Source organism: Anolis carolinensis, chromosome 5 (genome assembly GCF_035594765.1).
Source record: "Anolis carolinensis isolate JA03-04 chromosome 5, rAnoCar3.1.pri, whole genome shotgun sequence".
Taxonomy (NCBI): domain Eukaryota; kingdom Metazoa; phylum Chordata; class Lepidosauria; order Squamata; family Dactyloidae; genus Anolis; species Anolis carolinensis.
The window spans coordinates 93,749,364-93,776,661 of record NC_085845.1 but is presented as its reverse complement, the minus strand read 5'-3'; the positions used below and the strand labels follow the sequence as shown (position 1 = coordinate 93,776,661).

The following is a 27,298-nucleotide window of genomic DNA, read 5'->3' as shown; positions in this document are numbered from 1 at the left end:
TCAACATGAAAGCTGTACTTAATACCATTTCCAAGAAACCACAGTCATTCTTTTCAACAAAAAAGGGAATAAACACATTCACAATTAAAGGGAATATCCCAATATGTAAGTGGAATTATAATAGAAAGCATGTCTCTTGAAAAAAAGAATGTGCAAAAATGATGTTTAGATGCAAGCATGAGAACAAAAAGAAAAGTAAGTTATACAGTTAGTACTATTTGTACATATGCAAACTCACGAGGGAGGCAAACAAATGCAATTTCAAGAGCAGAATACTGTTAGTATGGCACAATTTGAGTTTCTGTACATACACCACCACCAGAGTTGAATTGTTTTGTACCTGTTGGTGAAGAACAGTTTCATTTTCTCGTGCAGCCATGCAGTGGTTGCAAAAGAAGAAAGACAAAAATCTTCTGGCACCACACAAAAAATCTTTCTATATTTCATGGCCACCGCATTCACAACCTTTCGGCTGCTGTTGCCACTATTAGGGGCATGCAAAACTTCATTTTTATTTAGTAAGTCATATCAAATTTGTATGTTTTGCATTTACGAATAAATATTAATAAACATGAGGGGAGGAGGGCACCCATGCAAAAACTTAAGAATCAAAACTCACCCACTACTTTTTTTGTTTGAATTCTGTAATGCTCAGAAGCGTATCAAAGTCAGTTTTATTTTCAGCACAAGCAAGGTAAGCCAAAAAGACTGTCATTCCTCTTTAAATTAAAGGCCTCTCACCACGGGGAGAGAAAAGAAGCAGGGCAGGACAAGCTGAGTAAGCTGAGAAAAAGAAAGAGAGCAAAGAATTTTGGGAAATGTAGTTTGGGAAGGCAAAGAATTCTCTATGGCAGAGAATTCAAAAGGCCCAGCCCTAAACTATATCTCCCAGACTTCTACTCAGTACCAGAAATCCCCAATCAGGATGGGGGAGAGATTTGTCCCTCCATAGCAGCAGCCAGCTGCAAAAAGGACTAACTGATATTTCTAGTAAATAAATCTCTGGGCTGGGCTGGAAAGTAATCCCTAAATGGAAGTTCTGTTGGTTAATATGAGAGACATTCAATGAGATAGTTGTAATTTTTTAAAAAAAATTGTCAAAATTTTAAAAATTCCCTAAAATCAGTAGATGTATGAATATTTCTAAAACTTGGGAGGAATGATCCTCTGTTATCTTGTGTCATTGTATAAAAAATTAAACGAGGGAAACTTTCATAGTTTTTTTAAAAAATGTTGTTTGTAAAAACTTTGAAAATTTCCCAGAAATCCATGAAATTGTGAAATGTTCTGAAACTTGGTGGGCTAACAGTGCTAAATGCATTCCATAATTGTAGTAAGTTTCATGCCAATAGCTCTAACAATGAGGTAGAAAAGAATCCCTGAAGTTGGCACAATTTATTACTTACGAAAAGTAATGAAAAAGTAGTTAGCTCATTATGGTTGTGATACAGCCCCCGTCCAGTTTTGGAAACACTTTAGAAACAATTCCTCCCCCCTCCTAATTTTGTAATACTGAAACATTTTTTTTTCATTTTTCGCACAGGCCTACTGCCTATGATACCAGTGATTACATTATTTAACAAGATTCCAGCCCATTAGATATCAGTGCATCAGATAGTACCACCACACACTATTCATGTACATGTATAAATTAACCTTAGGGCAGGCATTGTAGCGCAAATTGGGGGGATTCTGCAGAATGGGAGAAAAAACAGTGACATTTCAGGTGGTCAACTGCCCCTAGCTGCCACAGCCACCATTTTTCCACCCTGACATTCCATAAGGTCTTTTACCACTCTAAGAGAAAGTGAAGGTTCTTTTTTTGAGAAAATTTAAGTTACAGTATTAATTCTTATCAGAAAAGGAACCGTCCCTTTATTTGAGTAGATTAGCCAAAGGTAAGAGTTTGGTCCATTCAAGTGAAACTTAAAAGAACCACCAACCCCATCTACACTCTTGGTGCTTCTTTGAAAAGAAATGCCAAAGAGTTGCCATCGCCAACCATGGCAGAGAATTTTGAAATAGCCAGTCCTATTTTAGATTTTCCCTAGCCGGAATAAGCTAATGGATAAATAGACCTCATTTTGGAAGGCTGAGTTTCTACTAAAATATTTAGACTTTAAACCGAGTATATATAGCAGCTCAAAATTTCCAAATTACTGGGAAATAAGTCATAATAGTGTATCTTCTGCAATAGTCAAAAATGTGGTTAAGAATTTCTATGTCATTATCATATAATCATAGAGTTGTAAGAGATTGGATATTATACTATTGAACATATCGCACATCTCAGTGTGATGGTCAGCAAGTATTTACTGGTCTTTCTTCTAGACATTCAGGAGGGGGGAGATCTACCTGTTTTCAGAACAATCTGAGGATTCTGGCATTTACTTACTTTTTTATTGGTTACATTAATATCCTGCCCTGTCACAAAAACTAAACAAGGCAGCTAGCAATAAAGTTTAAATAAAAAAGAAATACAATTACAGTAGTCTCTCGCTTATCCAACATTGGCTTATCCAACGTTCTGTATTATCCAACTCAGTTTGCCTTTTAGTAGTCAATGTTTTTGTAGTCAATTTTTCAATACATTGTGAAGTTTTGGTGCTAAATTCATAAATACAGTAATTACTACATAGTAATTACTGTATATTGAACTGCTTTTTCTGTCCATTTGTTGTAAAACATGATGTTTGGTGCTTAATTTTTAAAATCATAGTATAATTTGATGTTTAATAGGCTTTTCCTTAATCTCTCCTTATTATCCAACATTTTCTCTTATCCAACGTTCTGCCGGCCCGTTTATGTTGGATATGTGAGATTCTACTGTATAGCAAAACTAGCTGTGCCCGGCAACACATTGCTGTGGCTTATGGGAATCATTTGTTGGCCAGGTGGAATAGCAGTGAATAGCCTTGCTCAAAGCCTGGCCTTTTTCTTCTTATGGGAGTCCTTGTTTGGTGAGCTGGAATACAATGGAATAGGCTTGTTGCTTGGAAGGCTGGGTACTTGCGTTCTAGGGGAATGCTTTTTTGGGCTGCTAGAATGGCAATAAATAGCCTTGCTGCTTCAAAGCTTGGCTGCTTGCTACCTAGGGGAATCTTTGGTTTGTCAGCTTCAATAGTACAGAGTAGTATCGCTGCTTCAAAGCCTGGCCGCCTTCTACCAAGGTTAATCCATTGTTGGTCTGGTTGAATTACACTGAATAGACTTACAGCTTCAATGCCTGGCTGTGTTATACCTAGGGGAATCCTTGTTTGGCGAGTTGGAGTAGCATCCTCAATCAAAGAGCCGCTTTGAAGCCTGGCTATTTCCTTTGTAGGGGAATTCTTATTTGGCCAGCTTGAATTGCACTGAATATTCTTGCAGTTTAAAAGCCTGGCCACTTTCTACATAGGGCATCCTTCGTTGGCCAGGTTGAATGGGCTTTGTGGCTTCAAAGCCTGGGGGTTTTCTACCGAGGGGAAATCTTGGTTGGTCAAGTTGAATAGTATTGAATAGCCTTGCTGCTTGCAAGCCTGGCTACTTTCTACCTTGGGGAATCCTTGGTTGGCCAGGTTGGATAGTAACAAATAGTCTCAATGAGGCAAGTATGAATGCTGCAATTAGTTACCTTGATTAGCATTCAATGGCCTTGCAACTTCAAAGCCTGTCTGGTGTTAGCTGGCCCTGTTTGTTTCCTTTATGGAATTTCCTTTTTTTTCAGAATGTTGCTCTTTATTGACTGTCCTGATTTTAGAGATTATATTGTTCTGTATTATACCACAGTAATTATTATATATTTATAATCTTGTATCATCTGATTAGAACTCGATTATATGAGGCCCCTTCTACACAGCTGCATAAAATCCACACTGAGCTGGATTATATGGCAGTGTGGGCCCAAGATAATCCACTTCAAAACAGATACTGTGGATTATGTGCCTTGGCATTCTGTGTTATAAAGCTATGTGGAAGGGCCTTGAGTCTACACTGCCATATAATCCAGTTCAAATCAGATAATCTGTATTTTATAGGCAGTGTGGATGAGGCCTAACTGAACCCTGGCTGTCCCCTGGACACCACTGTGGCGGAGAGGGTTGCTAGGAGACGAAGTGGGCGAGGCCTAAGGGGCGAGGCCTACCCTTTTGACAATGGGGAAACGGCTCTTCCTCGTCCTCTAATTTGGACTTTATTTTTCTGTTTTTTTTGTTTGAAAGACATAGATTGGATTACTATGTCTTTTGTGGCCAAATTTGGTGTGATTTGGTTCAGTGGTTTTGCTGTTTACTCCATGGGAAAAACACACATTACATTTTTATATATATAAAGCAAATATATTATTTCAAAAACAAATACAAATAAAAGGGAAAATATGGAAATAATACACAAACAAGCTCAGAATGTGGGGCAGGGTACAAGTGTGTTCCATTAATAATTATTCAGTTCTTTAAGAATGGTTTGTTCATCAAAGACATCTTTCCCTAAATCACCATATCCTAAAGGTGGTCACATTGGGTGCAATCTAGAGTTAACATCGTCAAGAAAAACTGACTATTCATCACAGAAGGGATATGGGTTCTTGCCTTCATTACATTAGCTGATATTATAGGACAGTTTTTCAAAAAGCCATATGTTCCAGACTCTTGATCATCAACTTTCAATAGTGAGGTCACTTGTCTTCCAGGAGGCGGCTATTTCAATCTTTGCAGCAGCCAGAAGAAAACACAATGAGGTTTCTGTATTTTAAGGTGCTGTTTTCTTTGGCAGGAATTCAGTAGAGAGGAAACCATTCTAGCCTCCCTCTGTAGGAAATATATCAAGGGATAGACGTGTTGACCTTACACAAAAATACAATAAGATTCAAAATTCACAAAACAGTAATACCTTTATTTGGCCAACCATAAAAGTGAAAAACACATCACACAAGCTTTTGAAGTTTCACTGGTATTAGAATCATACATAATTAAAAAAAATGATGACAGTAAGAATCACAGGTCCACATCTTGTCAAGATGTTTTTGCAAGCAAGTTTTCTTACTGAGATGCACTGAAATGCTATTAATACTGTTTTTAAATAAGAAAATGTACTTTATAAATAACAAACAATGTATAATTGCACATTCACATGCAACAGTAAACAACGAAAGGTCAAGTTTAACATGGTTGAAGTACAAAGTTGTGGCAAGGAACCACATTTGAGGTGACAACATAGATCTTCAAATAGCTAATTGCCTATAAGACCTTATATATCATTACTAATATTCTAAATTATATCGGTAGCCACTGAAGCTGTTTAATCAAAGGAGTCAGAAGATTTCTAAAAACAGTCTCATTCAACAGTTTGATCTAGCATTCTGGACAAGCTACAGTTTCCAAAACACTTTTCAAAAGCTACAATACTAAATGGAAAATGATGTACCTGAGACAGTAAGAGGTAAAGTGTCACCCTCTTGATGTTGTTGGACTGAAACTACCAGTATTTCTCACAATTTGTTATTTTGGCTAGAGCTGACAAATAATTGCAACCCAATGGCATCTGAAAAGCCAAATATTCCTCCACTATGAAAGAAGGAGTTATGGTAGCCAAGTATTTGTGAATGGATGAAATCACCACACTGGCTGCAAATATGCCAATACAAATCCAACCAACACCACAACCTGGTATTCCAAGCATAACCCAGGATAACACTAAATTACAAACTTGAGCTTTCAGAGGAAAGGCAATTCTACTAATACAGCTTCAGTCTATGTCCTCTTACCTCCCTTTCAACTGACCAAACACTACTATTTTATCTGGACTATGTTTCCATTTTTCCACCTTTATCTAGTTCAGAAGTGATATACAATACTAATTTAGAACTAAAACAGTTTCCTTGGATTTTACTGGAAAGGAGAATTATTTCAGTGTCATCAAAATATGAGCAACATCAAACTCCAGGCAACTTTCCCCAACAGTTTCATATACATGTCAAACAGTACAGAGAGCAAACCTTAACTCAAGGTGCACCACAGGACAAAGGTAATATCTAGGACCCTAATCTGAATTTGTTGGACCAGACCCACACAGTGTCTCCAAACCTCAACCTAGACCAGGGGTTCTTAACCAGTGGTCCACAGACCATGAGCTTGAATTGAAAAAAACAACAAAAAAAACAACTTATTAGTGTAGACATAGTAGGATTTATATTTTGATTAGCATGTTCTGGGTGCAGTACAAGTTCCATAGAAAAATCCAGATTTCTAAATGTTTGACGAAAATGACCCTCAGTGGTTCTCAACCTGTGGGTCCCCAGGCGTTTTGGCCTACAACTCCCAGAAATCCCAGGCAGTTTACCAGCTGTTAGGATTTCTGGGGGTTGAAGCCAAAACATCTGGGGACCCATAGGTTGAGAACCACTTCTCTGAACAGATATTGCATTGTCTTAAGTTATCAGGTATCGAAAATGTGGAAAGTTGTAAAATGTAATTTTGCATAATCATAACTTTTAATTTAAAGACATGCCAGTGCTGAATCTCATAAAACTATCTGCTGCTGAATTCTGAGGAGGATTTTCACCTGCCAAAGAGGTCTGAGGCATAATAATAAAAAAGGTTAAGCACCCCGGTCCTAGACAGATATCCCAAAATCTGATGCACACACCTTTAGTGCTGTGGGTTATATTTCAAAGGAAAGATCTAGTAAATACCTCTAAGTATCCCTTGCTTAAAGAAAACCTACAAAAATGCACAAGGTTGGCATAAATTGACAGGCAACTTGACAGCACAGACACACATTAGCAGATTTGCTGTTGTTGCTGTTTTCCAGAACAAAAGTTAATAACTCTGTCTCCGTGCCACATCTGCAATTGAGAACAACATAACAGAACTTTTTTCCAACGCACAAAAGCAAATTTAATCAACTCCAGGTCTTTTAAATGTGGGGACACAATAATCAAGTAAAAGGCAAGCACCCCAAACATAGCTAAAATCTTTCCTTTGAATTATTTAAGTGAAGGTAGTTATCTCTTTTCAGATCAAAGTATTGGGGGGAGGGACTTACATACATTTATTTTACAGACCATTCCAAAGAGTCACTTAAAAAGGCTGCAATAATTGAAACATCTTGAGGATAAAGATCTACAGGAGTAGTAAAAATGTTTTCTCTCATTTTATGAGATCTTAGATGACTAAATGTGTAACAGATAATACTGAATAGCCACACACGCATAAAATCCCCACACCCATCAACCCAAGCTTTCTTAGCATTCATTATTCCACATGGCAGCATTCAATGATGCTTTTCTACCAGAGATAGAAAAGATACAATTGATACACTGAATTTCCATAGCCTATGCCCCTTCATGGGATTTAAATCAGCTACGGAGTAGGACTGAACCCACAGAGCAGATCTGAGGAGCAGGCAGGGAGTAGAAGCCTTCATTATATAAAGAGACTAGCTGTGCCCGGCCACGCGTTGCTGTGGCGAAGTCTGGTGGTATGGGAAATAAAGTATTGAGGAATTGGTGGTAGTTAAGGTCAAGGGTAAAGGTTTTCCCCAGACATTAAGTCCAGTCGTGTCTGACTCTGGAGGTTGGTGCTCATCTCCATTTCTAAGCCGAAGAGCCGGCGTTGTCCGTAGACTCCTCCAAGGTCATGTGGAATGACTACATGGAGCGGCGTTACCTTCCCGCCGGAGCAGTACCTATTGATGCACTCACATTTGCATGTTTTTGAACTTCTGGGTTGGCAGAAGCTGGGGCTAACAGTGGGGGCTCTCTCCGCTCCCCCAATTCAAACCTGTGGCCTTTCGGTCCAGAAGTTCAGCAGCTCAGTGCTTTAACACACTGCGCCATCAGGGGATATTATTTCCTAAAGGTTGTGAATATACAATATTTCTGATTGGTTTTTTTTTGTTTGTTGGAGGCAAGTATGAATGCTGCAATTAGGAAAAATGATTAGGATGTAATGGCCTTGCAGCTTTAAAGCCTGGCTGTTTCCTCCCTGAGTGAATTTTTTGTTGGGAGGTGTTAGCTGGCCCTGATTGTTTCCTGTCTGGAATTACCTTGTTTTCAGAGTGGTGTTGTTTGCGATATTTTATGTGCTTCTACTGTCTGTGGCCCTGAGAAAACAGAGGATTTTCCAGACTTTGATGATGGGAATACTTTGTTGGGAGGTGTTAGCTGGCCCTGATTGTTTCCTGTGTGGAATTCCCCTGTTTATTTACTGTCCTGGTTTTAGAGATTATATTGTTCTGCATTATTCTATCCTAGTAATTATTTCATATTAAAGAAGAATCTCACTTATCCAACATTCGCTTATACTATGTTCTGGATTATCCAACGCAGTCTGCCTTTTCATAATCAATGTTTTTGTAGTCAGTGTTTTAAATTCATTGTGATATTTTAGTGGTAAATTTGTAAATACAGTACAGTAGAGTCTCACTTATCCAACATAAACGGGCCGGCAGAACGTTGGATAAGCGAATATGTTGGATAATGAGGAATTAAGGATAAGCCTATTAAACATCAAATTAAGTGATGATTTTACAAATTAAGCACCAAAACATCATGTTAGACAACAAATTTGTCAGAAAAAGTAGTTCAGTACACAGTAATGCTATATAGTAATTACTGTATTTATGAATTTAGCACCAAAATATCACGATATATTGAAAGCATTGACTACAAAAATGTGTTGGATAATCCAGAACGTTGGATAAGCGAGTGTTGGATAAGTGAGACTCTACTGTAATTACTACATAGCATTACTGCGCATGGAACTACTTTTTCTGTCAAATTTGTTATATAATATGATGTTTTGGTGCTTAATTTGTATAACGATTACCTAATTTGATGTTTAATAGGCTTTTCCTGAATCCCTTCTTATTATCCAACATATTCACTTATCCTGCCGGCCTGTTTACATTGGATAAGTGAGACTCTACTGTATATTTCTAATCTTATATTATCTGCTCAGAACTGGATTATATGAGGCTCCTTCTTCTCAGCTGTATAAAATGCACACTGAAGTGGATTATATGGTAGTGCGGAGTCAAGATAATCCAGTGCAAAGCAGATAATATAAGATTCTAAATGGGTTATATAGCTGTGTGGAAGGGCCTTGAGTCTACACTGCCATATAATCCAGTGCAAATTAGATAATCTGTGGAAGAAGCCTAAGTGAGGCCTAAATCTGCCTGTCCCCTAACTGAATCCTGGCTGTCCCTTGGTTGCTAGGCAACCAAGTGGGCAGAGATTAGCCCTCTAAACTGGCAGCAATTGGATAAAAAAAATTATTGCTCTCCCTCTAATTAGGACTTTATTTTTCTTTTCTTTTTGTTGTATCAACCTTGAGGCGTGGATGATGGGTTGTGTTGTCAAATTTTGAGGTTGGGGGGCCTGTACATTTGTTGTTTTGTGAATTGCCGTGATGCCATCACTCTTTTATATATATAGATGTCAGCCCACACAGCATCAAATTTAGTCCACACGTTCTTGCCAAACATTTTTTTTGCTACATGAAACTGGGATGCCAGTTCAGTTGTGTTCCAGGATGTGATGTCTCTAAGGCAAAGCTTGACAACTAGGGATAGCCTCTGACGATGTCAGAGCCGTAGCCAGAAAAAAACTTCGGGGGGGGGGGGGGGGGTTTGAAACTTTTTAAAGCTAATCATGAAGAATAGTTCCATAACACAAAATAATTTAAATAGTAAAAGGTCGAGTCGTGACCGACTCTGGGGGTTGGTGCTCATCTCCATTTCTAAGCCGAAGAGCCGGCGTTGTCCGTAGACACCTCCACGGTCATGTGGCCAGCATGACTGCATGGAGCGCCGTTACCTTCCCGCTGGATCTACTCACCTATTGATCTACTCACACTTGCATGTTTTCAAACTGCTGGATTGGCAGGAGCTGGGGCTAACAGCAGGTGCTCATTCCACTCCTGGGATTTGAACCTGGGACCTTTCGGTCTGCAAGTTCAACAGCTCAGCGTTTTAACACACTGAGCCACCACCAGGGGCCCAATTTTAATAGTATGGTTCATATATTTTATATAGACTTAATTGAATCATTTTTCTATTTTAGTTACAAAGTTTCAAGTCTTAAAATAATGGAAAATGACTGTTAATTGGTAATTTATCATTACAAAAGAATTCCACATCATCTGTTAGAAACACTTGAAAACTGTGTCAATACACTTTGACAAAAATCAGGCCCTGTCAATACAATTCAGAGGACACTCAAGAGTGCAAGTCCAGTCAGTCTTTCTTGCCCCATTGTGCTTCTTATGTATGTTTTCAAACATTTAAGAGTTTTTTGGGATTACAATCCCCCAAATGGATGAGGTTCGGCATAAGACAAAAGCACTGCCCTAAAAGACACTGCCAGGATATTCACCATGATTAATGTAAGTACAGTAGAGTCTCACTTATCCAACACTCGCTTATCCAACGTTCTGGATTATCCAAAGCATTTTTGTAGTCAATGTTTTCAATATATCATGATATTTTGGTGCTAAATTCGTAAATACAGTAATTACTACATAGCATTACTGTGTATTGAACTACTTTTTCTGTCAAATTTGTTGTATAACATGATGTTTTGGTGCTTAATTTTTAAAATCATAACCTAATTTGATGTTTAATAGGCTTCTCCTTAATCCCTCCTTATTATCCAACATATTTGCTTATCCAACATTCTGCCGGCCCGTTTACGTTGGATAAGTGAGACTCTACTGTACATATTTATAACTATGAATATATAAATATGAAACATAGCATGAGGTGAAAATCCCACCCCTAGCCAGGCAGTTGGCCACATAATGAGGATTTATACTTCCAATAGTGTGTCTGTACCTTGCTCCGAGTTCAAGAGAGTACAATTGCATAGCTTCCAGAACAGACTAGATCTGATGCCTTCTAGTTTGTTAGGCCATGAACCTGAGCAGGCAGAACCTGGAGGGCCTCTCACATACAAAAGGAGACCACATGGCCAGAATGGCCCCAGCCTGAGGCAAAAACAGCCCAAAGGCATGAAGGGCCGACATGAGGTATAAACATGCAGCGCCTCTCAATTGGGGTTCTAAATTTGCAACCCCCTTTCCTCGGAAGCTTTTCCCTCTGGTTAAGGAGAATACCCAAAACAAACTGTCTCTTTAACAAAGAAAAGGTTTATATAAAGGTACCGTATATACTCGAGTATAAGCCGACCTGAATATAAGCCGAGGCACCTAATTTTACCACAAAAAAACCTGTGAAAACATTGACTCCAGTGTAAGCTGAGGGTGGTAAATTTCAGAAATAAAAACAGATACCAATAAAATTACATTAATTGAGGCATCAGTAGTTTAAATGTTTTTGAATATTTGCATAAAGCTCAAATTTAAGATAAGACTGTCCAACTCTGATCAAATCATTATTCTCATCTTCTTCAATGTAAATGTGCTTATGTATCCTTTTAATAATAATAGAGTAAAATAATACATGTAATAATAATAATGATAAATACAGGAAAATAATACAAATAATAATAGAGTAAAATAATAAATGCAACAATAATAATAAGATCAGAGTGAAATAATAAATGTATTATTATTATTATTATTATTATTATTAATAATAATAATAATAATAATAATAATAATAATAATAATAATAATAATAGAGTAAAATAAATGTAAAAGTAGCAACAATACCATGTTTCCCTGAAAATAAGACAGTGCCTTATATTAATTTTTGCTCCCAAAGATGCTCTAGGTCTTATTTTCAGGGGATGTCTTATTTTTACATGAAAAAGAATTCACATTTATTGTTGAACAAAAAATGAACATTTATTATATACTGTACGGTGGTTGTCATCAGAAACCAGCATAACCAGACAAACTGTGAATCCTGTCAAGAATTTCTTGTTACTACCATTATTTCCATGTACAACACTTTATGGTACGTATATTTACCAATCCTGCATGCTCTGGTTCGGCAGCCATGCTTACAAACAAAAACTTGGCTAGGTCTTACTTTCGGGGGAGGCCTTATATTTAGCAATTCAGCAAAACCTCTACGAGGTCTTATTTTCTGGGGATGTCTTATTTTAGGGGAAACAGGGTAATAGAGAAAAATAATAAATGTAATACAGTAGAGTCTCACTTATCCAACATAAACGGGCCAGCAGAACGTTGGATAAGTGAATATGTTGGATAATAAGGAGGGATTAAGGAAAAGCCTATTAAAAATCAAATTAGATTATGATTTTACAAATGAAGCACCAAAATATCATGTTATACAACAAATTTGACAGAAAAAATAGTTCAACACGCAGTAAGGCTATGTTGTAATTACTAGGCTTGATCGATCCACGAAAAATTTGATTCTAAACTCATTTCAAAACTAGAGGGGGGCAGCGTTTCGTTTCTGAAGGTATTTCCGAATTTTGCCCCCCAAAAAATTCGAAATTAATGAAAATTCGTTATTTTCAAAATTAATTCGTTAATGGCGGACGCGCATGCGCAGTGGCCAAAAAAAACAGCACGAGGGGAGATTTTACAGGACTCTCCCACCCTCATTTTTTGAGTGATCTTCTTCAAACTTGGTACAGTGGTAGAACACATTTAACACTGATAGCTCACCAAAATTTGGAACGTTTCCCTTATCCTCTGATTTTTGGAGAATTTTCATAGCTTTTATAATAAACCATTTTTTAATAATTGCAGAAATCTGTTCCTGGTTTGAAAGTCTTATTTCCTGTTAAATTGGGTTGTCTTTACTGTGAAAGTCATTGTTCTACTTCAGAAACTTTGTTTTTGTGGCTGAAACTTTGTTAAATTGGTGTGTGTGTGATATATACTGTGTATATATATATATAGTCCCTGCATGTGTGTGTGTGTGTGTGTGTGTGTGTGTGTGTGTATAGGTAAAGGTAAAGGTATCCCTTGACGTTAAGTTCAGTCATGTCTGACTCTGGGGGTTGGTGCTCATCTCCATTTCTAAGCCCAAGAGCCAGTGTTGTCCATAGACACCTCCAAGGTCATGTGGCCGGCATGACTACATGGAGTGCCATTACCTTCCCAGAAACACCCAGAAAATGGGAATTCCAGACAGGAAACAATCAGGGCCAGCTAATACCTCCCAACAAAGGATTCCCCCAGGTAGGAAGCAGCCAGGCTTTGAAGCTGCAAGGCTATTCAATGCTAATCAAGGTGACCAATTGCAACATTCACACTTGACTCCCACAGACAAGAGGTCTTTCTCCCACCCTGGACCTTCCACAGATATATAAACCCCACTTGCCTAGCTTCGCACAGACGTCAAAACCTCTGAGTATGTCTGCCACAGATGTGGGTGAAACGTCAGGAGAGAATGCTTCTGGCACATGGCCATAGAGCCCGGAATACATACCACAACAGTGTGATCCCGGCCATGAAAGCTTTTGACAACACAACCACAGTATCTATTCAAGTTCATGTAGCGTGGTATGGAGAGACCTGTATTGGGGGGAGGGAGGGTGCGAATCTGGGCCCCTGGGAGTCGTAGTCCTCCCTCCCTCCCTGGGAGCAGCCGAGGACGGGCCTGGCCCACACCCCCTCGCATCCCGGGCCTCTTCCTCCTCACCGCCGGGCCCCTCTCTGTCTCTCTCGGTCTCTCCATTCCCGGCTCCATCCGCCGCCTTCCCGCCTCACAGAGAGACACCAGGCCTGAGCTGAGGCGAGGCGGCGGCGGCGGCCATTTCCCCCCTCCGTCTTCCTCCTCCTCCTCGGCCTCCTTCCCCCTCGCCCCCTCCCATTGGCTGAGCCCGTGACGCCCCTTTTGCTGAGGGGCAAAAGGAAAGGGCCTGAATGGTGGGAGTTTGGGTGATTTGCAAAAGCTTTTTTTTCCTAACAAAAAAAACGAAGAAATAAGAAAAAACGGCCTCTTGCGATTCGAAACCGCGATATCCAGACGTGTGGACAATCAAGGCCGTATATTGCTTCAAAACAAACGAAAATAACAAATTAATAACGGGTAACGGGGAAATCGAATTATTTGAGCAAGCCTAGTAATTACTGTATTTAGGAATTTAGCACCAAAATATCACGATATATTGAAAATATTGACTACAAAAATGCGTTGGATAATCCAGAACGTTGGATAAGTGAGTGTTGGATAAGTGAGACTCTACTGTAATACCAATAATAATAGCGAAAAATAATAAATGTACCATATATTCTCGAGTATAAGTCGACCCAAATATAAGCCAACCAGGACCCTCACCCGAGTATAAGCCGAGGGGGGCTTTTTCAGTCTTAAAAAAAGGGCTGAAAAACTAGGCTTATACTCGAGTATATGCAGTATTTACAAATACAGCAGAGTCCTCGGATTATTCAGCTGCTTCCACACAATGAATAGTAAACAATAAAGTCCTTATCTTCAGATAAGATGCCAGAGTCGTCTTCTTCAGATGTTGCAGCAACAATACCCTTCCGGCAACTCCAACTTGGACAAATCAGCTCCAGCAACTCCAGCTCAGCATTCAAACTCTCTCAAACCACAAACCTCCAACCTTGAGTAACATAATGTACTTAGTCTCTATTAGTAGTACTCCATCTTTAGCAGGTGGCTTGATTATTGCTGGCCATACAGTGATTGGTCATGATCGTTACAATCACTTACCCATTTTCACTTTAGAAATGATATAAAACTCTGACAAAACAAAATGGAGACCTTTAAATGAATGCTTCCTAATATACTGGCAAAGGCTATAAAGCTGAACATGAAGCCTAAAACAAGATAGAATGGCAAGATTTAAAGTCTAACATGAGGTCTGAAACAAAAAAAGAGCTATATATATATATATTTGCAAAAGCTTAACATGAGGCCAAAGCTTAACTCCTAACATGAGGCATGCAAAAAAATGTCGGCCTCAGTATGTGATTGCACAGTTAATGAGTAGAATTGCCTGTGCCTTCCTGGGGCTGAGAGAGTGTGACTCCCTCCAGACAACAATCCCTTAAGCATGTCTGTAACCTTCCTCTGTGTCCTAGCAATCATGACTTGATTGCTCATCCAGGCAACAACATACTACTGTGTTTCCCCAAAAATAAGACAGTGTTTTATATTATTTTTTACTCCCAAAGATGCGCTAGGTCTTATTTTCAGGGGATGTCTTATTTTTCTATGAAGAAGAATTCATATTCATTGTTGAACCAAAAAAATGAACATTTATTCTATATTGTACAGTAGTTGTCGTCACAAACCAACATAACTAAACCAGACAAACTGTGACTCCTGTCAAGAATTTATTGTTACTACCATTATTTCCATATACAACTGGTATGTAATCCGCCCCGAGTCCCTCTGGGGAGATGGAAGCGGGGTATAAAAATAAAATAATAATAATAATAATAATAATAATAATAATAATAATAATTATATTGTATGACACAGCAAACAAGACATGCTGGATTTCATATCACAAAATCACAAGTCGAACACTTCCCAAGTGTCTAGGACTGTGTGATGTATTATTTATTATTATTATTATTATTATTATTATTATTATTATTATTATTATTATTTACATTTACCAACCCTGCATGCTATGGTGTTTTGTTTGGCAGGCGCCAGGCATGCTTCCAAACAAAAACTTTGCTAGGTCTTACTTTTGGGGGAGGCCTTATATTTAGCAATTCAGCAAAACCCTCTACTAGGTCTTATTTTTTGGGGATGTCTTATTTTCAGGGAAACAGGGTAAGAGTTTATTCTAAAGTGGGTTGGGAGGGCAAACCTTCTCTCCTACAGAATGTGTCATCCTTCTGAAGGGGAACTCTGCGTAGCGCAGCCACCCAAACCTCCAGCCCAGCCCTTATGGTCTGCTGGTAAATCCTTACCAATAAATGCCAATGGAAGAAACTGCCCAAATTGTAAGGTGTATCCCTGGGGAAAAGGCATAGCAATGGGAACTATACTATCTGTAAAAGGGGAGCAGAGGGTGCAAGGAGGGAAAGGCCTAATGCCCCATTACGAACCTGCCTCCTACCTCACACTGAAGCACAGCAAGAGGGTGGAGTAGCCTCAAATAGCCTGAAGCCCACCTCTTTCAACCACCTGCACCAAGTCTGGTCTCCTTAATGAGGGCCTTCAAATCCCGCCCCCCATGCCTTAGGCTTTGGCTGCCAGTTATGGGTGGGCCAACTTGGTTGCTTACACTATATCAGCTATTTCTGCAATTAATGACAGTGTGAATAAATTGTCAAAGTTTACTTGAGATACTGCTTGCAGTTCTGGAGGGACTTGTTTAATTTTTGCTTCTCATAGATTTACCAGGGAGCTGTGGTGGTGCAATGAGTTAAACCCATGTGCCGGTTGAACTGCTGACCTGAAGATCTGAAGGTCGACAGTTCAAACCGGCGAGACAGGGTGAGCTACCATGTGTCAGCTCCAGCTTCCATGCGGGAACATGAGAGAAGCCTCCCACAGGATGGTAACACATCCTGGTGTCCCCTGGGCAACGTCTCTGTAGACGGCCAATTCTCTCACACCAGAAGTGACTTGCAGTCAGAGGCGGACCTAGGTAATTTTGCCTAGTAGGCAAACCTAGTAGCCGTGCCCCCCCCCCCGAAATTGTGCCCCCCCCCACATACCAGTGGCAGCTGCGGGCGAGGCGCACACGCCGCCCAGAAGGTGTGGACTCACCTTCTGGGTGGCGTGCGCACTCCCTGGCCGCTGGAGAACTTGCTCACTGCCGAAAGAGGAAGGCCTCGCTCTTCTCGTGAGACTTTGAGAGACCTCGCTCTTCTCGCAAAACCTCATGAGACCTCGCGAGAAGAGTAAGGCCTTCCTCGTTCGGCGGCAAGCAAGCCGATGGTCCCCACCGCCGCTGCCACCACGGGGGCACCTCGACAGCGCCCCCAAGGACAATGCGCCACAAGTGGGCGCTTACTTTGGCCTCCATGTTGGACCGGCCCTGCTTGCAGTATATTCTCAATTTGCTTTTGACATGATAAAAATAGAATTAGCATGGAGATTCGGTTACCCAGTTAGAATTCATGATAAACCAGTTTTTTTAACCTGAAAGTTGGGGGGCTGGAGTTGAACCACTAACCCCCCCCCCCCTTGGCTACAGCCCTCGATGATGTTATACAGCATTATGCATTAAACACTAACCACAGTTGTTCTTGGTTTGTCATTTAAACACATATATGCACACAAAGAAATGAACAGAGAAAAAAAAACATTCCTGTTTGCCAATTAAAACACAAATCTAGGAGAGATGTTCTTAAGCCAATGTGAAAAAAATGGATTATTTCATACTTAAATAGATAGGATAAGGGACATTTAATCAAGCCTGGTTAGATTCTAACCAAAATCTGGGGGCAGAAAGAATGGAAAGTGAGCTCTAGCATCACAACAACTGGGAGGAAAATAACTAAATAATTGGATAGATTCCCTGCCAGTTGCAGCAACAGATGAATGAAGATTTGGAAATTGTAGCAAGGTAGTAAAGGTAAAGGTTTCCCCTGACATTAAGTCCAGTCATGTCTGACTCTGGGGGTTGGTGCTCATCTCCATTTCTAAGCCAAAGAGCCAGCGTTGTCCATAGACACCTCCACGGTCATGTGGCCAGCATGACTGCATGGAGCGCCGTTACCTCCCCACCGAAGCAGTACCTATTGATCTACTCACATTGGCATGTTTTTGAACTGCTAGGTTAGCAGAAGCTGGAGCTAACAGCGGGCACTCACTCTGCTCCTGGGATTTGAACCTGGGACCTTTCGGTCTGCAAGTTCAGCAGTTCAGTGCTTTAACACACTTCACCACCGGGGCAGTCCTAAGTGAGCACACAGCATTTTTCCATTTGCCTGGAATGAGCCAACCAAACCTGGAGGATTTATATCCTTGTCTCCTGTCTGGAAGTAACTCATGCGAAGTGGAGACTCAGGACCAGACCTTGAGATCTGACAAGCCTAACATGAAATAACCATCAGAATGGGGCCAGAGGGGATGCTTGTATATAGACACCATCTCAAAAATCTACTGATCTTCTCTAGGTATTGCTTTCTAAGTGGATGTTTTATTAGTACCCAAAGCAAGCTTACTATTCCACAAAGATGCACAGAACACTCATGAAAGTCCAAGCTGGAAAATTTAAACACATCTACTATGAAAACAAAAACAACAAAAAGTATATTCTAAGCAGTAATTCAGAAATAAATCTCTGTTCAGAATAGATTACATTTAAATTAATTAAATTCAATAGTACCCCAGTGTACACTGATCCGCTACCCAGATGAAATGCAACATTCCATGTACAAAAGCCAATCAGATCAACAGCTGAATCTTATTTCAACACTGGCAAGGAGCCACTGTCCTCTACTGCACCTGAATGCAGGAGGATATCTTTTAGAAAAGTACCAGGCAGGCATATCAGAGAGAGAGAGACAGAGAGAAATTCTTCAGCAATTTTCTAATTATGTCTTGCTTGAGTCTCTGCCTAATGGAATGGTTGGCACTGGAGGAAGTAGCAAGATTTACAATCTTTGTGTTCACCATTGAAATGAGACTGAGTTGAAGTTGGCCATGAAAGTTGAGTGGGTCTGGGAACTAAAATCCCAGGGTTTTCTCCCCCGGAGCTGCAGCTGGAACGTCTGAAAAGAAGCATTGTCCTGGAACAGTTGTTCCTAGTAACTAGCAGTAATAAAGGAGACATTTTTCCATTGGATAATGGTTTGTTTTTTGTTTTTTTCATGTCAGGAGCAACTTGAGAAACTGCAAGTCGCTTCTGGAGTGAGAAAATTGGCCGTCTGTAAGGACGTTGCCCAAGGGACGCCCGAATATTTTGATGTTTTTACCATCCTTGTGGGAGGCTTCTCTCATGTCTCCGCATGGAGCTGGAGCTGATAGAGGGAGCTCATGCATGCTCTCCCCAGGTTGGATTTATTGGATAATGGTACAAAGTTAAGATACAAATGGAAACAAAAAGCTCCCAATATCAGGGAAAATTATTACACCATACTGATGTTTTTGGAAATCATATGAGGCTAGTTTGTATTATATTAATTAAGCCTCACCTTCAGTGATTCTGTGTGATCTTAAATACTGTATAGTGATAAAAAAAGTTTTACTGGTACAGTCAAAATCCCACAAACCAAGTAGTAAACTGAGCAATGAGGTGGGTTTTACACTCCTAGTAACAACCTCACTGCTACTTTCTATTGCTAAGGATAAACACAGCAAGCCATTCTATCAGATCATCGAGTACATAATAAGTACAGTAGAGTCTCACTTATCCAAGACTCGCTTATCCAAGGTTCTGGATTACCCAATGCATTTATATAGTCAATTTTTTCAATACATCATGATATTTTGGTGCTAAATTCGTAATACAGTAATTACTAGGGTTGTCCATATCGTCGTAAAAATTGTCATACCGTTATAATTTCGTTATGTTCCCGTTTTTTGACACGAGTATTGAAACGTTTTCCCTGGGCGCAACTGGCAATGTAATACGATCCATCGTTGGCCCATTCTGTAATTGTGTCTTAAAAATTTCGTTAATTTTTTTCCTTCCAAATTTTTTTTTTAATATTTTTTAAATATATATATATCTATATATATAAAAGAGTGATGGCATCACGGCAATTCACAAAACAACAAAAGTACAGGCCCCCCAACCTCAAAATTTGACAACACAACCCATCATCCACGCCTCAAGGTTGATACAACAAAAAGAAAAGAAAAATAAAGTCCTAATTAGAGGGAGAGCAATAATTTTTTTTATCCAATTGCTGCCAGTTTAGAGGGCTAATCTCTGCCCACTCGGTTGCCTAGCAACCAAGGGACAGCCAGGTTTCAGTTAGGGGACAGGCAGATTTAGGCCTCACTTCGACTTCTTCCACAGATTATCTAATTTGCACTGGATTATATGGCAGTGTAGACTCAAGGCCCCTCCACACAGCTATATAACCCATTTATAATCTTATATTATCTGCTTTGCACTGGATTATCTTGACTCCACACTGCCATATAATCCACTTCAGTGTGCATTTTATACAGCTGTGAAGAAGAATAAACAGGGGAATTCCACACAGGAAACAATCGGGGCCAGCTAACACCTCCCAACAAAGTATTCCCATCATCAAAGTCTGGCAAATCCTGTTTTCTCAGGGCCACAGACAGTAGAAGCACATAAAATATCGCAAACAACACCACTCTGAAAACAAGGGAATTCCAGACAGGAAACAATCAGGGCCAGCTAACACCTCCCAACAAAGTATTCCCATCATCAAAGTCTGGAAAATCCTCTGTTTTCTCAGGGCCACAGACAGTAGAAGCACATAAAATATCGCAAACAACACCACTCTGAAAACAAGGGAATTCCAGACAGGAAACAATCAGGGCCAGCTAACACCTCCCAACAAAAAATTCACTCAGGGAGGAAACAGCCAGGCTTTAAAGCTGCAAGGCCATTACATCCTAATCATTTTTCCTAATTGCAGCATTCATACTTGCCTCCAACAAACAAACAAAAAAACCAATCAGAAATATTGTATATTCACAACCTTTAGGAAATAATATCCCCTGATGGCGCAGCGTGTTAAAGCGCTGAGCTGCTGAACTTCTGGACTGAAAGGCCACAGGTTTGAATTGGGGGAGCGGAGAGAGCCCCCACTGTTAGCTCCAGCTTCTGCCAACCCAGAAGTTCGAAAACATGCAAATGTGAGTGCATCAATAGGTACTGCTCCGGCGGGAAGGTAACGCCGCTCCATGTAGTCATCCCACATGACCTTGGAGGAGTCTACGGACAACGCCGGCTCTTCGGCTTAGAAATGGAGATGAGCACCAACCCCCAGAATCAGACATGACTGGACTTAACGTCAGGGGAAAACCTTTACCCTTGACCTTAACTACCACCAATTCCTCAATACTTTATTTCCCAGACCACCAGACTTCGCCACAGCAACGCGTGGCCGGGCACAGCTAGTATATATATATATTTGTTTCTGCAACCTAACATGAACGGGAGCCTAGCGCAGCCTAACATGGCTCCCGCTCCCTGCCAATCAGAGTCTTCCACGATGGCTAAAAAAGGTGGGGGCTTGCGTCCTCCCGTCGACATGTAGAATTGCTATAAAAATCGCCTCCGCACGGAGCCAAGCCATTCTCTGGGTTGGGATACTGAGGAGAGAGGGTGGGTCGCGCGCGCGCCGTGAAGCTCAGAGGGCAAAGTGGCTGGTTGTTGCCGGTTAGATATTGTGTTGGGGGGAAATTGGCTTGGGGCAGAGTCCTTGCTGTGGATGTTGGGAATTTTTATTTTCCAAAGGAGTCTGCGTCCCTCCCTGTAACCGCATCCCTTTTCCTTGTTGCACAAAAAAAAAAAACCCCGGCCACCGCTTTTTATTAGATAGGGGCAGGGTGTGTGGTGTGGGGCTCAGGTCACAAGGGAGTGGGACATGAGCTCCCATGTCTTAGGAAGCTGAAATATCACCACCTTATTTTTAGATAGGAGCGGGGGGTTTCCAGTTTCTGCAAATGACCACCATTTTCGCTAATTTCCGGCCACAGCAACAAATATACACAAATAGAAAAGAGGGACTTTCACAGTGAAGAACCCAATTGAACAGGAAGTAAGACTTTCAAAACAGGAACAGGTTTCTTAAAACATAAAAAATAGTATATTATAAAAAGTTATAAAAATTCACCAAAAATCATAGGAAACAGGAAACATTCTGCAATTTGTTGAGCAAAGAGTGTGGAATGTGTTTTCCCGCTGTACCAAATTTGATGAGAATAGCTCAAGAAATGAGGGCGGGAGACCCCCAGAAAAGTCCCCCCCCGGTTTCCTGTTTTTTGGCGATTGCGCATGCGCGTCCGCCATTTTAGAAACATTTTAGAAACATTACGAAATTTCGTAAATATCCAAAAATTTTGGGTGAAACATTTAGAAATAATTTCTACAAGGAAGAGCCTTGTAGAAATTACTTTAGAAACGAGAATTGAAACAATTTTTCCATCGATCAGACAACCCTAGTAATTACAACATAACATTGCTGAGTATTGAACTACTTTTTCTGTCAAATGTGTTGTATAACATGATGTTTTGGTGCTTAATTTGTAAAATCATAACCTAATTTGATGTTTAATAGGCTTTTCCTTAATCTCTCCTTATTATCCAAGATATTCGCTTATCCAAGGTTCTGCCAGCCCGTTTAGCTTGGATAAGTGAGACTCTACTATAGTTCCATATCACTGATACAAAGTGAACCTTTCAAACAGACAACAGCAGAAGAGTAACAATTTGGAAGCAAGGTCTATCAACTTTGCTGAAAGACTACTTGTCTTATTTCTCTTCTTCCCTATCATCTTTTCTTTTTGTGTCATGCCTCATCAGAATATAAACCTTTGGACAAAAAAGGGAGAGACATGTGTAATGGCTGAGGGAAGTATAACAAGGGACCTTGGTATCTGCTGGGGTTTGATTCTAAGACACACACACATATCCTGTGGATGCTAAAATATGTGAGTGCTCATCCTATTCTATACAATTGTTTATTAAAACATATCCCTTCTATACAATTTCCTGTATTTATTTTTTTTAAAAAAAACAGGGTCCAGTTGTTTTAAGTGGCTTTCCCTAGGTTCGATCTCATTAGCCTGTGTGTGTTACATGGATGCACCAGGCCAATGCAGTTCCCACACTACATTATATGGCAATGTAGATGGCCTAAGAATCTCTGAGTGAAAACATACCCTAGAAAACATGCATGCAATATGCCCAACAGGGGAGTCCTGAATCCCTTCTAGGATACAGTACCCATCGATTGGTATATTTTTGACCCATTGTTTTCCCTGTTTAAAATTTAAGGTAGCTTTTTGTTGTGTGCTTTGAGGTGATTTCTGACTTATGATGACCTCAAATTGGACCTATCACATGATTTTCTTTGCAATATTTTTCTCAGAGAGGACTTGTCTTTATTGCACTCTTATGTTAAAATGTGTGACTTGCCAAATAGGTTCTCATGGTTGCATGAGAATTCAAACCCTGGCCTTCAAAGTCATAGCCCAATGTTCAAACCACTACAATACACTAGTAATTTAGTGGTATACAATATATATATACTAGCTGTGCCCAGCCACGCGTTGCTGTGGCGTTGTCTGGTGGTGTTGGTGAGAAATTGTTGAGGTAGTGGTGGTATCGAATGTCTGTTGTATGGTTGTCTTTATGTTTAGTATGCACACTGAAGTGGATTATATGGCAGTGTGGAGTCAAGATAATCCAGTTCAAAGCAGATAATATAAGATTCTAAATGGGTTATATAGCTGTGTGGAAGGGCCTTGAGTCTACACTGCCATATAATCCAGTTAAAATCTGATAATCTGTGGAAGAGGCCTAAGTGAGGCCTAACTGTGCCTGTCCCCTAACTGAACCCTGGCTGTCCCTTGGCTGAGTTGGTTGCTAGAAGACCAAGTGGGCAGAGATTAGCCCTCTAAACTGGCAGCAATTGGATAAAAACAATTATTGATCTCCCTCTAATTAGGACTTTATTTTTCTTTTCTTTTTGTTGTATCAACCTAGAGGCGTGGATGATGGGTTGTGTTGTCAAATTTCGAGGTTGGGGGGCCTGTAGTTTTGTTGTTTTGTGGGTCGCCGTGATGCCATCACTCTTTATATATATATATATATATATATATATATATATATATATATATATAGTTAAATGTTCACAAAATTCAGAAGTATTTCTGTCCACCTCATTGGTTTGTTGCTTAACAAATATTGAACTATTGACTGATTATGTGTCATCAAGGATGTCTTTGAATAGAGAAGAACTCTATAGGATAAGGGGAGGAAATCTCCCACTCTGGAGCCAAATCGCAATTTATTTTTCTGGTGTTCCCACAGACCGCAAGCCCCCTCTTTTATGACACCATCATTTAAGACTTTCCCAGCTTTCATATGAGATGTCCCTCACTCTAGAATATCAAATGTCAGAAAGATATTTCAGCTAAAGCATGTTGGTACTTTTGTTCCCTTTTATTCACGACTGGAATGTCTCTCTCAAGAATGTCTCCACAAGTGAATGTGATTCTTGGGTTAAAAGAGGTTTTCTACCCTTGCTAGAGGCAATGAACAGGCTTTTCTCAACCAATTAATTGATGGTGATGGGGATTTTTTGAAGATGATATGTGTGACAACCCAAAAGAGCTTGCCATTATGATGAAAGAAGAAAAGACAAGGAAGAACTATTACCAAATACTTTAAATGGCTCTTGGCTAAGAGGCAAAATCTGCAAAGTATGCAGATTTATGTGTTTCAAATGGATTTTCAACTATAAATGTTCTGATCAAATTTGAACATTACACTTTCTTGGCCTGTACTATATCAAATTCCAGGGAGAAGAATATAGGTCTGAAAGCTCAGAATGACAACTGAAAAACTATACATATGAAACATGAAGATGTGGTTTTTCAACCTTAACATAAACCTAATCCTTAACTTTATATAGTTAGATAGATTTGCTGTCTATATAGCAATATCAAGTGTGAGTGATGTGAAGTTTGAGTTAGGACATACCAATTCACATAATACGATATCAGCAATTAGGAAAAGAAAGGATAAAGTGCTTGTTCCACTTTGCCACAAAAATCATAGACTGTCCGGAGGGAAAATAACTTTTTTTTCCAAAAAACAAACTCCCAGCCACTGAATGGATAATATCTCATTTGCAAGCCCATCATTTACAGACTCAGGATTATTCCATTCCTTAATTTGAATGCATGACTAATTTTGCATCAGATTACCCATCAAGCTGTAGCAACTAAAACAAAGACTAAATTAAAATGGCATTTGTCTTTATTTCAAAATTGATCCAGACATCCAGATTAAAGACAACAAGTCAAGCATGAAAGAAACTTGAGCTTTGTTAGGCTAAATCCTCCAAACTTCCCAAATAATGAGGGATTTCCAAACTTTGGGACACCTGTTATTCAACCACATCTGCCTTTATGCTAGGTACAAACAATCTGGAACATAATAGGATAGCTTGAAGTCTCTGGGTGCTGTCTCTGCCAAGATGCTTGACATACCTATCTTTCCAACATCAAATGCAACCGTGCTGAATACAGTTGCTCAAATTACAGCAAAAACAAAATTGACTAGGAGAGAATATGAGAATCCCTCTTCATACAAAAGATCAAAGAAATATAGATAGAAGCCAAGAGGTGGGTAGGTGAGAAACAGTTTGCTGACACATCTCAAGATTAACAATAGATTTGACCTACTGTGAAATGTACAGTGAAGTTGAAGTTGTCTAGCTAACCCGCAAGCAGGAATGAATTAATTTTCAATATAGATATCATATATATATAGATATATTCATTTATTTATTTATTTGCGACATTTATATACCGCCCTTCTCACCCCGAAGGGAACTCAGGGCAGTTTACAAGTATATATACATACAATATATTATATTATACAACTATATTGCAATATTATTAGTAATATTGCATGTAATATAAATATACAATTATAATAGTGAATTATAATTATTATTACATTGTATTACAACATAATATTATTATTAATATTAATATTATATATATTCATGTGTGTGCGTGTGCGTGTGTGTGCATGTGTATACACAAACACACACACACACACACATAAAGCATGTTACTGGTAGGAGGGGCCTTCAGCTGGAGCAAGGAGACAAGATGGAGACTGTCTTTGCTGGCTCCCTCTCCGCTCTGGCATCAGAGCGTCCGTTGGAGATGGTGGGAGGGGCCTTCAGCTGGAGCAAGGAGACAAGATGGAGACTGTCTTTTTTATATAGGTAAGGTAAAGGTTTCCCCTGATGTTAAGTCCAGTCGTGACCGACTCTGGGGGTTGGTGCTCATCTCCATTTCTAAACCGAAGAGCCGGCGTTGTCCATAGACATCTCCAAGGTCATGTGGCTGGCATGACTACATGGGGCGTCGTATATCTATATTTATTTTATATATATATATATATATATATATATATATATATATATATACTGTCTTCCCAAAGTAAAGGAATATCTTCTAGGGGTGTGCAATTTGGCAAAAACCCATGCCGTTTTTGCTATCCAGTTTTTGGCTGCCCTCTGTTCCATTTTTAGAGAACTTCCCAAATTCAGGAGGGGTTTCTGTTTTCATGTTTAAAAGATTCGGTCCATTGGTGCCAATGGGGACATTTTAGAGGCTCATTTCTCCATCCTTTTTAGGCCTATCAGCTTGAAGCTCACCTCACTTATAGGCTACATCTTCTACTGCAAGCCTGCCTAATTTTGGAACATTTCACAAATCCACTAATTTTGGGGGATTTTTTTTAATTTTATCATAACTTTAAAAAAAAACACAAGAGGGGGTTCTAGGAATTGATGTCCCAAGCATATGCCACAAGAGGAGAGGAGAATGGATGGGCACAGTCAACCAGGCCTCTGACTGGCTGAGAAAGAAAGTGAGAAACACACACAAAGAAAAACCTCAACTCCCATTATGCCCCAGGAGGGAGCACAAGGCTCCTTCAATACTTGTGCCACACAAAGTGTTTCTGGGAAAGTGAGATCCCATTTGCCTCAAGCAGGCACACGGGGAAGGGGGGAGAGCCTTTGGGAAGGGATGAAGGAGCCTGCTGGGGAAGAAAGCAATGGAGGAGCTTTCCTGATTAGTGCCACCGCAGGTAGAGTGCCGCTCAGACTCATTGGTCACCTTTATTAGTCCCCATTACCAAAAAGATCCCTTTTGTGATCTGTACTGGCTAAGGATTTGGCTGTCCTGCACCAGGCTTGTTTTCAGGCATTTGGCAACCGAATCTGGTACACAAAAATGAAATTGTGCACATCCCTAATATTTTATATTACAACACATGCTCAGAGGCCTGTTTTGCTACATTTAAATTGCCACAAATTGTGCCAAAAGACAAGTGAGAACAGCTAAACTCCATGCACACTGAAAGATAGAAATTAAATCAATGAAGAGAAGACCATCGACATATTTTCTCCCCCCAACTATAGCTACTGAACAACCTAAAAAATGGAAGGGTGTGTTATTCTTTTGCTAAAGAGTTTATGGAATTCAATCTACCCCAGACTTTATATCCTTTAGACTGTTTGGGCTACCAATGACATCATCTTGAGTGGGGTAGATGGCAAGTGTAAATCCTCACAGGCACGATTGGTGGGAACGAGGGACAGGGCCTTCTCGGTAGTGGCTCCTTGGCTGTGGAACACCCTCCCCAGTAACATTCGGCAGATTCCAACGCTCCTGGGCTTCAGGAAAGCCTTAAAGACATGGCTGTGTACGCAAGTGTTCAATGAATGAGAACATCTACATCACATGGTCT

At 39.9% G+C, this 27,298-nt stretch overlaps 1 protein-coding gene across 5 annotated transcripts in view; it reads right to left on the bottom strand.

Moving 5' to 3' along the window:
* Positions 1 to 27,298, bottom strand: part of sema3d (semaphorin 3D) — a 374,840-nt gene that overhangs the window by 172,571 nt on the left and 174,971 nt on the right. The window contains exon 1 of one of the 5 annotated variants that reach the window (XM_062981841.1): positions 15,968 to 15,988. The exons of the other annotated variants lie outside the window; for them this stretch is intronic. The gene's annotated coding sequence lies outside the window, so the exon portion shown is untranslated. Of the gene's footprint in view, positions 1 to 15,967; positions 15,989 to 27,298 lie in introns of those variants that run through there. 5 annotated transcript variants of the gene reach the window in all.